The sequence below is a fragment of the Rhipicephalus sanguineus genome, chromosome 5 (assembly GCF_013339695.2).
Source record: "Rhipicephalus sanguineus isolate Rsan-2018 chromosome 5, BIME_Rsan_1.4, whole genome shotgun sequence".
Lineage (NCBI taxonomy): Eukaryota > Metazoa > Arthropoda > Arachnida > Ixodida > Ixodidae > Rhipicephalus > Rhipicephalus sanguineus.
In genome coordinates this window covers 20570610-20585374 of record NC_051180.1, presented here as the reverse complement: position 1 = coordinate 20585374, position 14765 = coordinate 20570610, and positions in this window count along the sequence as shown.

Sequence of the window (14765 nt, the reverse complement as noted above, 5' to 3'; positions counted from 1 at the left end):
CCCTGAAAGAAGCAAATGTGGATGGACTTGAAATTTTAAATAAATAGCGCTACGTGTTGTGTTACACGTCTACTATAAACTTCAAGTTACGCTGAATTACTAATTCTGTATACGACGCAACCACTCGAAAACATCGGGCCCAGTGGCAATGCGCCTCTCTATGCCACTGTTATCAAGCAACGCTATTGGCTGTATGATTTCACTGATAACGCGGGAAGACCGTCGCTCTGAAGCCGGAATTGCGTGCAATATGTTAGGCGTGGCGATGGCAGCGAGGGTTTGTTTTGGCAGCAACACACTCAAATATCACAGCACTATCGATTTCAGTCTGGGCAGAAAGAAAAGCGCACGGCGTCATGAAACCGCAACCACTTCGACTTGTGACAAGAAAAACCTCAGGACATCGTCCTTCCGTGTCCCCGACAATAAAAGAGTTCAACTATACTTGTCATATCTCACAGGTCCTTTTAGAACAAACTTCTAAAATTCTGCGTTTTTACACAGCGCTTTTTTCTGTACTTCACGGTTTCTCAAAAAAGAGTACCCAGTACTTCGCATGGTACGTATAAGTGTAAAAAGTAAATTCGCGTGTTTTGCGTGCCAAAAGAACAATATGATTATGAGGCAAGTCGTAGTTCGGGGACTTCAGACTAACTTAGAGCACGTGGGGTTCCATAATGTGCACCCCAAATTGTTGTACTCAAGTATTCTTACAAATGCACGAGTTTCTTTGCGTGTTGTACGCGAGTGATCTTGCATTCGCAGGCGGCGCGACGGGGTGTCAGAATTACGTCGTCTCTTAGCAGCTGTGGCTTCGCTAGAAAGTGCTGACCACGCAGTCGCCCAGCTAGTGATAGCAGTCGCTGCAGCTGCTGCGGTAATGCCGTCTAAGTTAACTTTGGGAGAACTGCTGTGGCAAAGAAAGGTTAATAGCACATTCGTTAGAGCATCAGACTGCGTCCATTCATCATCTTTGTTTCTTTAGGCGTTCATTTGACGGCACTCAGCGACAACATGCAATAGCGACGGTCAGATCAAGCACGGACTCTAAGCGCGAGCGGCGTTCTTTCAGGAGGAGCCGAAGTGGACGACCCCCTAGAAGGCGCTAGAGAGCGCACCCCCTACTACGTTCCAAGGCTTCGCTACAATACCCGGGTACGAAAAGGGAGCCGCCCGGCGACCTAACAGCTTGTCAATATGAGTGGGTCATAGTAGGCCTTGAGGCGCTCCCACGTTGACAATGTCATGCCCTCGACGGCGCCATGGTCCCGAAGATGGTTCAATGGGCCCCCGATCAGGTAGTTGACCGGCGATGTGTGCCTCGACTCCCCGGTAGAGTCCCTTGTAGTTTCGGCAGTAGTTTTCAAGAGAGGCCAGTTGCAGTGGTAGGGACCGAGAGCCATACGAGCGCTTCAGGGAGGAACGTAGGCGTGAAGTGGTAGTGCCACCGCGAATACTCTTCTGCCGCTCTTGGTCATGTGTAGTAAAGGTCTTGACAAACTCGCCAGCCTGGCTGTGACAGAAATAGGCGCACACTCAGATTGTATCGGCTTGTATGGAAGGACGTGTCGACTGCGTGCGACGGGTGCCTGCCGTACCTATAAAAGGGCGAAAAACCAGTAGTGCTCTGAGGGGCGGTATGTAGGCGTAGGTGACTAAGGGCAGAATGGAATCACAATCTGAGTGATCGGCGGCGAGGTACATTGAGAGCATGTCGCCGAGCGTGCGGTTAAAGCATCGGTTAGGTCATATGTCTGCAGGTGAAGCCGTAATTTTGCGGTGGACAGCATGGCACTCTTTGAGAATGGCTTCGACGACTTCCGACAAGAAGACACGGCCTCGATCGCTTAGAAGCTCCCTTGGGTGGACCCTGACGCAGTATGAATCGGTGTAGCAGTAAGGAGGCAGCATCGCGCGCTCTGGCCGCTGGGAGGCAGCGGATTCGGCGTATCGCATGAGATGGTCAACCGCGACGATGGCCCAGCGGTTACCAGCCGACGTCAGAGGAAGTGGTCCATGCAAATCGATGCCCACGCGCCCAAACGGACAGTTAGGGCAAGGTAGTGTTTGTACCACCGGCTGGCGGCACGGGCGTTAAAGGTTTTCGGCGTGGCAATCGGGGCAGGCGGGAACGAACTTCTGCACGTAGTTGTACACATACTCTCTCACGAACAAGAAAGTAACTCTGAAGTACTACGCGTCTTGGTAGTTAATTCAATTTGCCTCGCAAAACGCGTCTTCGAGTGCCTCAGTATCGACGTCTGCCAGTCCGTTGTTAAACTGGCCCCTCATACAGACTCGCTTAGACTTCCCGCTTGGTCCTAGGCACATTTCCGTTTCGGACGGCTGCCCCGAAGTGTTAGCTGCTAATAAAACTTACCTGCAGAAGGCGCGCATTGTGTAAGAAGGAATTAGGACTTGACAGAACCGTGAGGAAACTGCTGTGCTTCGCTTTGAGAAAAAACAAACAAGAAAACAAAGGGTAGTGCATGCGCCTTCGTGCAGTAGTTTACACGATCACCTGCTTCCGTGCACGTAATTAACTTAATAAATAGGTGGACGTCAGCGAATGTTAAGTTAATTAGGGACCACGACAGCTAGATAACCGGCTCTCCAGTCGTGCGCTGTTAGTGATGATGATCGTTTTGAAAAAGTAATTTAAGCGCTGGCGATGTGTATTCCTTCATTATTGCGAACGTTCGTTCAGTTTTCGGGCTTGTCATTGTTTTATCTCTAATATCCATGAATATTTTTCACGAGCACTAAAGCACTAATTATCATGAACTGCCCCGCCACGGTGGTCTAGTGGTTATGGCGCTCGGCTGCTGACCGGTCGCGGGATCGAATCGCGGCCGCGGCGGTTGCATTTTTCGATGGGGGCGAAATGTTTGAGGCGCGTCTACCCAGTTATATGTGCGCGTTAAGAGCCCCACGTGGTCGATATTTCCGGAGCCCTCCACTACGGCGTCTCTCATAATCATATCGTGGTTTTCGGATGTTAAACCCCAGATATCATTTTATTTATCACGAACTAAGATGCTCCATCTCAACAACGCAGAATAATATGCTACCCAGAGACTACCAAAAGTGCTTTATCAAATTCTTATTTGCATAGAGATTTCCCTTTCGGAGAATTGGAAAATGATCTACAACAAAGAAATTCTTCGATCGTTTATGAACTGCAAGGTAAAAATAAACGTATCACTTTCTTTAATTCCCAAACACATTAAAGTCGGCGCTTAAAATATTTAAATTGTCCCTTTTATATACGGGAATACCCTACGTATATTCGATTTCCACTAACACGGAACCATAACCGAATTTTGCTGGAATGGCATTATTTATTCCTAATCACGTGCCCTTCAAATGCGGAAGCCGTTATGCGATGGAAGCCATCGCAGCCGTGCAAGCTGGCATTTATAATCGTGAATTTCAGGAGGAAGAGCTCCCTGCCAAGGAATGGTTGCAACAAAAGCCAAATATTTTACGCTTACAAATGTAGCAAAGAGAGAGTCATGAAAATGGCACCATTCCCCGCATGCTGAATGAAATCTTTTGCGGGTGTTTCTACCAGCCGCTTCCGGCTCACGTCGAGTGGCAAGAAACCTAGATGAACCTAATTTGGTGGTCTTGCTGCTGTCTTGGGCCATTATCAAACGAAACGGGAATCTAGAATAGGAAAAAAATATAAGGGACTCGCAGTAAACACACCGATGAGAAGATAGCGAAATAAGAACGCAAAGAAAGCAAGGGAGATCATCGAAATGGAGGAAAGAAAATGCGAGACATTAGTTAGAGATCGAAGAATGTAAGAAGCGTATTTAGCTATAAAAGATAAGCGCTACACAAGCCGAAACGATCGCTGGGGTGGTGGGACCTAATGACTCTGACCCAAATAGCTATACGTTCTTCGTGTGAACTGTTGGATTCGACTGCATCGGATCGGTGTATGTAATCACAGCTCTAAAAACGAAGCACTGGAGTTACTTTGCACTGTAATTGTGGAATCTCCGAACTACATACTCTGGAAAAAAATCGTGGCTACAATCCACGCTGTGAAGGTGGTTGGACAGCGAGGCTGTAAACAACACCCAGAACGATTACCCATTGCGACAATGCTTGAATAGTCTTCCGCATTGAAATGGCACAAGAGTGAGATTGGCGTCTGACCTTCACCGGGAGCTATGTCCAAGAAGTGCGTTTGGTTTTGCAGACCGGCCATGCATGTTTCATCGTACACAACCGTATGACTCGACGCGTTCGTAGCTATGACGCGTTGCTTTGGGTCATCCAAGTCCTCGACGTCCATCAGCCTCTCGAGCTCGTCTTCGTCTATCTCCCTTTCGTCCGGCAGACGTTCGAAAGTCTGTGCGTTGAAGCGAATGTTGTTGAACTTGCATAGAGCGAGCTCTGGAGAAGAACGCCTATTAAACTTAGAATCTGTACCCTTGAAATGGTTGATAGCAGTGTACCTTCATCACTTACGCTGAGCGCATACAAGGATAGGCGTCGAAAACGTCTATTCAGTTTAGGATCTGCACCCTTGAAACGAAGCGTCCGAGCGTAATGCCGTTTTTTTTTTGCTGACGCGTTTCTTTCCCGCGCGTTCTTTTTTTTTTTTTCGCCCACGGATACGAAACCGTTGGGCGGGTAGAGGTATGCAGCTTCGCTGTAAAGGAGACTAAACGTAAGGTAATCTATACAGTACAAGTAGTTGACAGTGAACACTAAATTTCCATCGAACATAATTATGCGTTCAGTGTTACAAATGTGGAAACCGCGGACTGTGCTCATATAAGCGTTTAGGAGTAGTTTTAGCTTGCTGACCTAATCGCCCTCCCTAAAAAAATCTATAGTATTAGCTTTACCTCCCTTAGAGTGCAGAATGGGTTCTGAGGGACACTTAGTGGAGAATCACTGGAGTAATTTTTACTCAAGAGTTTTTTTACCCACGCGCCTAGAGCTCGGTGTACAAACTTTCTCTCTCCAAATCCCATCATACCGACAGGCGTCGTGACCGGAAGTCGAATCCAAGACCCTGCCCTAAACAACACTGCACTGACATATAGCTGCTAAGGCACCACTAAGCTTGCGGCGCACTTCTGTGCTTTATTGATGAACAATGAAACTACCGGATAGGAGCCCAAGTGTCCTTAACCAACACTGGCAAACACTATGAGCGGTGCTTCGTGCAATAAAAGTGTCAAAATCTTTGAGGAATGGCTTAGGAAGGACCATACAAACTCTTTTAGCCGCTGTTATGTTTTTAATAACCTGAGGCCTACTTGGAATGTGTGACACGCTTACACACGAAGCATCATGGCGAGGGTGAAAATTTGACTGAGGTGTCCATGATTGCTGTCGAAATGAAAGTCTGTAGAAGCCTTTTATGTGCAGCAGAAAATGAGGGCTTTCATTCAGGCAAAGCTTAAATAGAGAGGTTAAAGGGGAATTTGTAAGGTAAAATAAGTGCATAAGAGACTAAACTGACGTCAGTCCAATGCAGCCAATGACGTCGCATCCAGGTGTGTTTCGTTCACTGAAGACAGCAATGATAAAATGTAGCACAGAGCCTCCGATCCTTGTTGGCGTGTACCGTTGTTCAACTTAAAATGGTCCACGTGTAGGCCGACCTTCATTTCCTTATGGGCCTTTCCCGACATCTGGGCCTGTTATTACATCGCTGTTATGATTTTTACAGACGTGTGTGTTAATCCCACTACTCGCTACAGACGCTCGCGTGCTCCTTTGCTAGCAGATGCGCGCGCTCCTTGCGTTTTTCAACCCACGGGACGCTGAAGAAGGGCATTCGGAGAGGTGGACAGACGAGCCGACGATCGCAGCGTAGCGAAGCAAAGAGCAAGACGAGCAAACACATAACCGCACACACACAACACAATACCACACCACCCGACACCTCTACATCGGACACTCGCTTAGCCCACCTCTGGGAGGCGCATTACAGCATACTGTAGAGCAGGTAAAACCACGCATAGCATAGCCACCTGTAGCATAATTAGGCACGCGCGCGCGCCACGTAGGAGTCTTCTTCTTGTCTTCGAGCGCCTTTATGACGATATTAGGTGCGGAACATGCACAGGGGGTTTCACAACCACCCTTATGTCATCTCTCGCACCTTCTCCCTCTTAAAGTAATCTTGGATGGCGGGGGGTGGTGTTGCCGTCTGGGAGCGGTGAAGCGAAGTACTGCACCATGACACTAATGAGCGCCGACAGGAAACTCTTCGCTAGTTTCAGCGCAACTGAGGCTTTCCGTGCATTATTGCAGGAAGTCTACGATCGATGCAGTGCGGCGTACGCGGTGATTCCGTTCGGTGACGATGCGGCTGGATGCTTTGCCTTTCGCGTCGCGTTAGTGTGTGACGCCTCTTCGCCAGAGTAGTGCAGCTTCCACATGCACCAACGGTGTTTGCCCGAAGCCTACTGCTTCGAGTGCGACTAATACTGCTTGGAGGGCGACTAATAAAACTGCAATATGCGCCACTGAAAGGCAACGACGTCGGCGCGCGAATGTCACACAGTGAGTACCTTGGTGCAGTGAGAGATAATCCAGTAGAATGCTTTCCGGCGTTTACGGCTCAAGCCACGAACTGTGCCTCTCGCCTTCCTGAAGCGCTCTGTGGCATATGCATGAGCACAGACGAAGGCTACCCTCAGGCACGTAGCCAGGATTTTTTTTTTGGGGGGGGGGGGGGGCCAAGGCCTAATTATTCGAAAGAAAGTCTTTTCATGGCAAAAAGAAAAAAAAAGTTGCCCGGGACTATAAAAGGCTGGACGAATTTCGGGGGGGGGGGGCCGGGCCCCACGCCCCCCCCCCCCCTTGCCTACGTGCCTGGCTACCCTATTACTAAGGAGCGCACTCCTTGGCAATTCTTGCCTGAGTCTCCTCAAATGACGACGCTCTGAATGAGTGCGTATCGAGTATCAGTGTTTATTACGTACTTGTTTATGCCGTCTAGGCGCGGGATTCAGAATTTACTATGTCCAGGTGTAAGAGTAATACTTCAGCTGCCACAAAGATTTTGTGGACGTTATTCATCAGGATGGAGATGTGCCACTAGGCGTCACTTTGGGTGCATCCAGGTATAGCTATAGCTGCCAAACACCTACAGACATTTTGCAAGCTCTCATATATCAGTGCACAATAAACAACTAACTACTTCCTTGAAGACACCGTTCACTTTCCTGTTATAACGATTGTTATGACGGAGGGATCAACTATGTTATAAGTGCGCAGCACTTTAGGGGCCCGGCCTGTAATATGCTGTCGTATGCTGTCGTACGCTGTCGTATGCTGTCGTCGTATGCTGTCGTAGCTTGGCGTAAAGCAGGCAAAGCCACGAATAGTATAGCCATCTGTAGCATATTGAGCACGCGCTTATGCCAAGAGAAGTCTTCTTCCTCTTGTTCTTCGAGCGCATAGATGATGATAAGTGCGGAGAACATAGAGGCCCGGGCTGTCGTATGCTGTCGTATGCTGTCGTCGCTTGGCGTAACGCAGGCAGAACCACTTATAAAAATAGAAAAAAAAGGAAGCAAGCGAGAAATAGAAAAAGAGAGAAGAATAAATAAATAGAAATAAAGAGAGAAAAGAAGAGAGAAAATATGGAAAAAGAGAAAAGGAAAGACAGGAAGAAAGAAAGAAAAAGATAAACAAAGAAGGTTGCCCAGCTCCGCACTTCCCTCATGTTTGGCCCCCTCGTGCGAAGCTCCCTTACTTCGTTTTAAGTATTTTGTATTAAACTACTTTAACTCAGCGCCGACTGTCGGGTATAAGGCGTAAGGAGTAATATAAGGCATAATGGGCAGTACGAGAGTGATCCTTTGAAAGGCCGTTCGCCTTATTTCAACATTTGAAGGCGAAACTCCTGTTTACAATAAATGGTTTCATTTCGCTATTCGCGGAATTCCTTCTGTCAAGCTCCCTGTGTTTCACAAATAGATTATTTTCTCTTGTTGTCCGACCCATGAATCACTCATTTTTTGGTATCGTTGTTCTGCAATCTCCGCATCTTTATTCTCTTTCGTGTCAACCCTCGACAGAAGAAAATATCGCTAAGCCCAGAAATATAGCACTTTGCAGCGTTCTAGGCCCAGGCGCCCCTCGACAAATGAATCTCTTCGCCGAATTTAACATATTTCATTTCCTCCTCTAATGTTATCGTGATCTGTGGGGACGCATTTTATCATTAAGATGACTGCACCGTTTCGAGCGTTTTTGCATGATGGTTGGCGCAGCAGCAAGAGAGTTATCTGAACAAGAGCGATATTTCCACTAAATACATTCATGCCGAGAGCCTGTCGGGCATGCGGCCTAACATAATACCAGCCGCAAAATAAAAAAAGCGTATAATGCGATGGAAGACTATCTTAGTTGAATGTAACGTTCTATGCCCAAGGTAAAAAGAGACTTTTTAAAAATTATTTCAATGTAGGTGTACCAGTCTTGCATGCTCATGAAACAAGAAATCTAGATTGGTTTCTTTATGCGCGGCAAAATACCACCTTAGTTCCGCCGGCCATCAATAATGAGAATCTCTGAGTAGTGAATAAACAGGCACGTAAGGCATAGAATTCGAAATACTTTAATCTACCCCAGTATTCTGTACGTTTTATTATATGGCTCGCTGGTCGAAACCACAGCGGGGTTCATTTTCAGACGGGATAAACTTGAGAGAAACAGAGCTACAGCATTTCGAGATTAACGATGGAGATACATGCGGACGGGAGTCGATTAGGCGCTTGGATTGTCTGTAAAAAAAGCAGACATTTCTTCACTTCCCGATGCGATAGAAAGATAGCGCACGCTGTGCGTTTTGCACAGAGGTGCTGGGCACCTCTGTGCAGTTGGCTTACTACTTGAAGATTTGCACATTTTCTAGATCTTGCAAGACATCTGCATATTCAAATTAGCTGTCCAGCAGCATATGCTCAACGATTTTTTTTTTCATTGTTATTTGATCTTAGGTTTACAAATCTACGTTCGGAAAATGGCTCCGTGCTTTGTTCCGCTGCGATTGCGATTCTCCCTACCGGTTCCATTATTCTTCCCCCGTAAGTCGCTCAGTCATTCACTCCCGGCTTAGAGCTAGGGCGAGCCATAAAGTGCATGAAGAGAGCGAGGCCAGGCTGTTCACTATCTAATCCCAATGTTCGCGGGAGCACCCAAGACTATAGCATATTTGAGCGTAAAGAATAGATGCGCGTTAACAATAGAACAGTACGGGAGCGGATTCTGGAGCGAGTTCTTATTCTTCGTAGAAGCTCGTGACGCTCTTTTGTGTAGCGATCACCCAGTCAACATGCATATCATGTTGTTTGTCCTGCACAGAGATTACAGGAGCGGATGGTTGATGAACGCGAGGCCGAACGCCTCCCCCCACCCCACAATCCATGCTTGTTTGCGAGGAGCGAATAAGAGGGGGGGGGGGGTCAGCTTCTACCCTGCCTCATACCTACCTGTGTTAGTGTACGCGTTTATATGTACTCATGGCATAACCACAGAACAAAGAACAAGCAATACAAAACAAAGCGAAAATGGCGGGAATAACAGGAGGTTTTGCATCGCCTTCGCAGGAGAACGTCGTTTTTTTTTTACCTTTACACGCTTTCTTTCCTCTTTTGTTCTTCTTAGCTTTCACGAAGAGGGATGCGGACACCCTAGTAATTACTTACAAGGCTTACGTGCTTACAAGAACACCGTTACCACGTGTTTGTGCAAAGAGAGAAGGAAGGCGCAGTGATCCAATTACACCGCGCTGAGGCACACGCATGGCCGCTAACTGGCGAAGCCTGTGTTCGACGCGCTGAGGCTGCAAATAATGGTTCCCTTTTCTTATTTTTATTTTACTTATACTACGTGCGCTTGCCACCAATGGCTTGAATGACACCTGTTCGCGGTCACCCACATTCTGGTAGTCGGACAGCAGTTGTTGCAAAGGCATCGGCCGGCAAAGGGTAGCGTAAAATGAAAGCAGCCAAGTTGATTTTCAAAGAGGATTATATTATCTTAGTAGAATGTACCATTCTATGTCCAATGCAAAAATATACTTTTTTTTACTATTTCGATGCAGCTTGTACCAGTCTCGCATGCTCAATAAACAAGAAATCTAGATTGCTTTTTACGCGCGGCAAAATGTCACCTTAGTTCCGGCGGCCATCGTAATGACAATCTCTGAGCAGTGAATAAACAGTGAAATACATTGCTGCAAAAGAGTCAAATCGGAAAATCCTTATTTTTTTCACGCCTCATATGGGATGTCCAATTTGTCACAATCGTCATGTGGCTTGGTGTCCCCCGGCTACGGGTCTGGTACATACCCATCATCACCGCTTGGGTTTGGGCGGTGGGTCTCATACTCGAGGACACTGAAGAAGACTCTTTATTGTTCTAAACGTTGCTTTCGCAATATATTTATATTCTATTTTCTACCCTATTGAAAATCGTGGGTTGGTGGATGCTGGAATTCTTGGTGGGACAAGGTGGAAACAATAGTGGATGTGGTGGAAACTGTGGTGGTCATAATGGCTGATGATGGCGAGAGTGGAATAATGGTGGCAGATGGTGGTGGTGGTGGCGAGCTTCTTTTGGGTTAAGTGGAAAATGCTGGCTGATGGTGGAGAGGAGTGGAAAAATGGTGGCAGATGGTGGTGGTGGTGGCGAGCTTCTTTTGGTGTTAAGTGGAAAATGCTGGCTGATGGTGGCGAGAGTGGAAAAATGGTGGCAGATGTGGTGGTGTGCGGTGGCGAGCTTGTTTTTTGGTATTAAGTGAAATATGCTGGCTGATGGTGTGCGAGCAAAACGTCTTTCGGTGGATGGCTTGGTGAACAAGCGGATGACGGGGCATGATGGAAGTGCCGTGACATTATGTGAATATCACTGTCACTTCCTAATGTTTTGCTGTTCAATGTGTAGACAAATATGTTTACAGTTCAAAGAAGCCACGCCGATCATTAAGATTTTCAGCACGCTTTTTTTTTCTATCATGCGGCGTCAACGCCTCAAGATTTTGTGGAGCACAGCAGCCGTGAATGTTTACATTTTTACGCACGAACTTATCAGGTTTACATCCGCGATGTGCTGCTCCATTGTGATGTTACAAGTATAGAAGTGTCGGGTGAACAGCGACAGTGATCGTGTTACATCGGCGCGCAGTTGCCGAAAGTAAATGAGCCCTTCCAGCGGGTTAGACCAGAAAACAGCTGCCGCTTGATCCGGTCACGCTAGAAACGCAACTCTGGCAATTCTTGCACACTCACTTACCTCATCTGCTACTTTAGGGTAACAGTGGAACTGCGTGCGAAGCTAAAATGCACAAACTTTTACCTTCGGACTGCGTCGAGATAAGCCCGACCAAGTATCACTTCCACCATCATATTCTACCGCCATGATTGCCACCAAAGGTTAGGCATAGCTTACCGACCGAGTCCGTCTACGTGTTATCGGCACTTCTGGGTTTTAGGATACACGATTCCGATGAGTACGAATGACTTTACAGCACAGCTGTGGCATCGGCTAACCTAAATGAAGCGTTTTTTCTTGTGTACGGTGTCCGCACAAGAAGCGATCAGCATAGATGCGACGCGCTTCCAGCAAACGCCTCCGCTCACCAACCGCCGCCGGTCGCACTCGCCGGCGCTTCTCTGACACGTATGTGAGAACATAGACTTGTAAATTCGAACGCCTTACTGAACCAATATGATGGCATATTTTTCCCGCGCACTGCACTTGCGTTTGGCCGAGCTGTTCTGCAGTTGTAGCTAATGATACAGCGTCAGATCAGTGCGCTGGCACGGCTGCGCTGTAGGTTGCGCGAAAAAAGCATCACAATACTCAATCAACTGTGCGCGCGTATTTATCGAATGAGATTTGAGTCGACATAAAGCCTCTGCACATGTCGCCCTTTGGAAAAGCGAGAAACGGCAATTAAACTTAGCTGTAACATTCGGTTCACTATACCCGCTCCTCGGTCCACTTGACACTTTTTTTGGAGTTACGTTGTGAATTCTACAAGAAAGTTAGCGCTGTTGCCATTATCGACGTGCCATTCATTACCGGCAGCAGTTTGTTCGCGTTTAATAACTATGCAAATTTTAGTACGATGTGAAGATCGCGTCTGTGTCCAGTATGATAACATACAAAGCTGAAGCCAAACGGTGTATTCGTATGTTGACTAGTCATTTTGCAGAACTCAAAGCAACTGTCACCTTTCTAAAAAAAAAAAAAAAAGTCAGCGTGGCGTAGTGGTAAAGTACTCGGCTCGAGATCCGAAGGTCGCAAGTTCGACTCCCGGTGGCGGCAGTTTTTTTTTTTTGCATACGTTTTTTTTTTTTCTTTTTTTGTACTAATGCTTTCTACATAGCCTTCTATGCAATTATTTATGTGTAACAGCTAATCACGATGGTCCCGACGCTGTAGAGCCGTTTTACGCTCCGCTATTCCCAGCATCCATCATACGCCAGCATCCAGCATACACCATGTGCCACCATCTTCCAGCACCATAATCCACTATAATGGTGGATGGTGGAATCCACCATCCCACATGGGGATAAATTTTCAATAGGGTAAGCACACAATGACTGAAGAAGACTTTATATAAAATATCTGAGAGCATTGAATTTGTTATTGTCCGGTTATCGTCCTTTCCTAACAGAGGGACTAACAATAAAAATAAGTTAACTCTTCACCGTATTCTTTACTGTATTTCAGGATCCCACCCTGCGTGTTATCAACGACGAAAAAAAGGAAGAACATCCCCAATGAACAAGGAGAAAAAAAAACATATGACAGCGGGGTAAATTGCATAAAAGTGAATGGGCGACACTCACGTCACTTGCATTCGCTGCCGGTAAGAAAGTCAGCGTTGGACTGTTGCGGCGTTGTGTAACAAATTCACGTCGCACTCAGAGGTGTTCTTGTGATGACATGCAGTGGCAATCACTTACGAAAGTGAGGCTCTTTCGTGGCTCGCAGCCGGGATAAACACAAGTATAACGAAAAGGGCAAGGAAAGTATTGATCCACATATTCTTTGCAAGCGTTTCCTGAAGACCATGTGGCAGGCAGGAAGCGCTATCTGCAGCACAAAATTATCAGGCAAGAATGTTGACGAGAGGCAAACTTCTGCTTGTGTAAACTGCTGTTTGATGTTGATGCAGTTGCGGTCGCTACATTCATTTGGAATATTATTGCGTAGATGGATAGGTAAACATTTATATCCATAAATTGAAGCTCTTTAACACTTAATTTAGTTCCACAGTTGGCTTGACCAGGGAACTGCTGTGATAGAAACTGAAGGTACCTCATCGAAACGTTTATATAGTTAGGTTTTAATCTAACAGAGGGCATATCGTGTTATGCTCATACTCTTGTGAGATACACGTTGTCATGAAAACATTGCGCAATTGAGCTTCTCCAGCTATTTTCGCGAAAAGTAACGCTCCTGGTTTCCCGAGAAAGAAGCCTTCGATGTATAATAAATGCTTCGGAGAAGGAGGCACAGGAATTGCTATTAGGCAAACCTCAGAGGCGTCCCTATACCGCTTTCTTGTACTAACAGGCTGGTGGTCTTTGCTATTAGCGTATTACCTCAATTAGCGCTAACACGCCTTTATAAGGGGACAACCGCACAAGCATTGTTTCGCGAACGTGCTAGTTGCTCGTTGCCAAACAAACGTGCGCACAAAGTACGCTTGTACAGTTGTACCACTGGCTTGATTCGGCCTCCACTGAATTGCCTCCCCGCAGATGTACACTGTGCAGCGTTCACGTGATTTGCATAAGGTCTACCATAGCTTGACTTTTTTTCTGGCGTCATTAGTCTCTAGTAATTTGCTGTCCCGCATTATTCCACTCACTGACCCCATCCGCTGCCTTGACTGCATGCTGTAAGTGACATTAACCTATGCGCGCTGTTTTGCGTCGTTTTGTATGCGCAAGAATGGCACTACCAAGGCAATCGAGAACGCAGATATTCGGGCCAGATTGATTAGTGTACAAGCTTCCGTTGGGATCGTCGGATCAGCAGAAATTGGCAGCTTCACAGCCTACGTAGGCCTTCGACTAAACAACAACGCGAAAAGGCCAAAACGGGCGGAAAATTTTCTCCGCGATTGTTCAAGATGCTCCATTTGTTGCGCCGTCACCGCAGCCTCTTTCGCCGCGACACTTGTTTCTGTTGTTCGGTGATCACAAACAGTGAATGCGTAGCACTTTGCCTTTTCTCCGTGCATTTTACTTCGTGTCGCATTTCAGAGGTGTATGCAAAGCACGGATGAAAAACTATATTCACCCCTTCAACTTGTTTTCTGGGGATGCATTAGCAGGCACTAAGTCAGCGCGGTAGCGGTGGATTTATCCGGTTCTCCAAAAGCGAGAGATGTTGGCGCACGTCAACACAAAGCTGCGGCATTCCTGCTGATTCCTGTATCATCTGCAACCTTCATTCAAATTTGGCTGTGAGAAATGCGTGCTTCATAGGCTGAGAATTTTGTCGTGCAGCAGGTGTAACTCGGAACTTCGCCGGTGTTTACCGCCCACTGCAGTATCCTCTTCGCCGGAAGTACAGCTTCCGGTGAAGAGGAAAGACGGCGTTTCGCTTTTCCCGTGACGAAGAAAGGAAATGGTATCGGACCGATCGGGCTCAGTGACTGGTTTACCGCCATACTAGGCTGAGAGGCGAGCGCATCGAAGGGAGTTTTCGACTTCCGCCTCTTCGGGTCTATAGGGAAAGCGCTTTAAATAAAC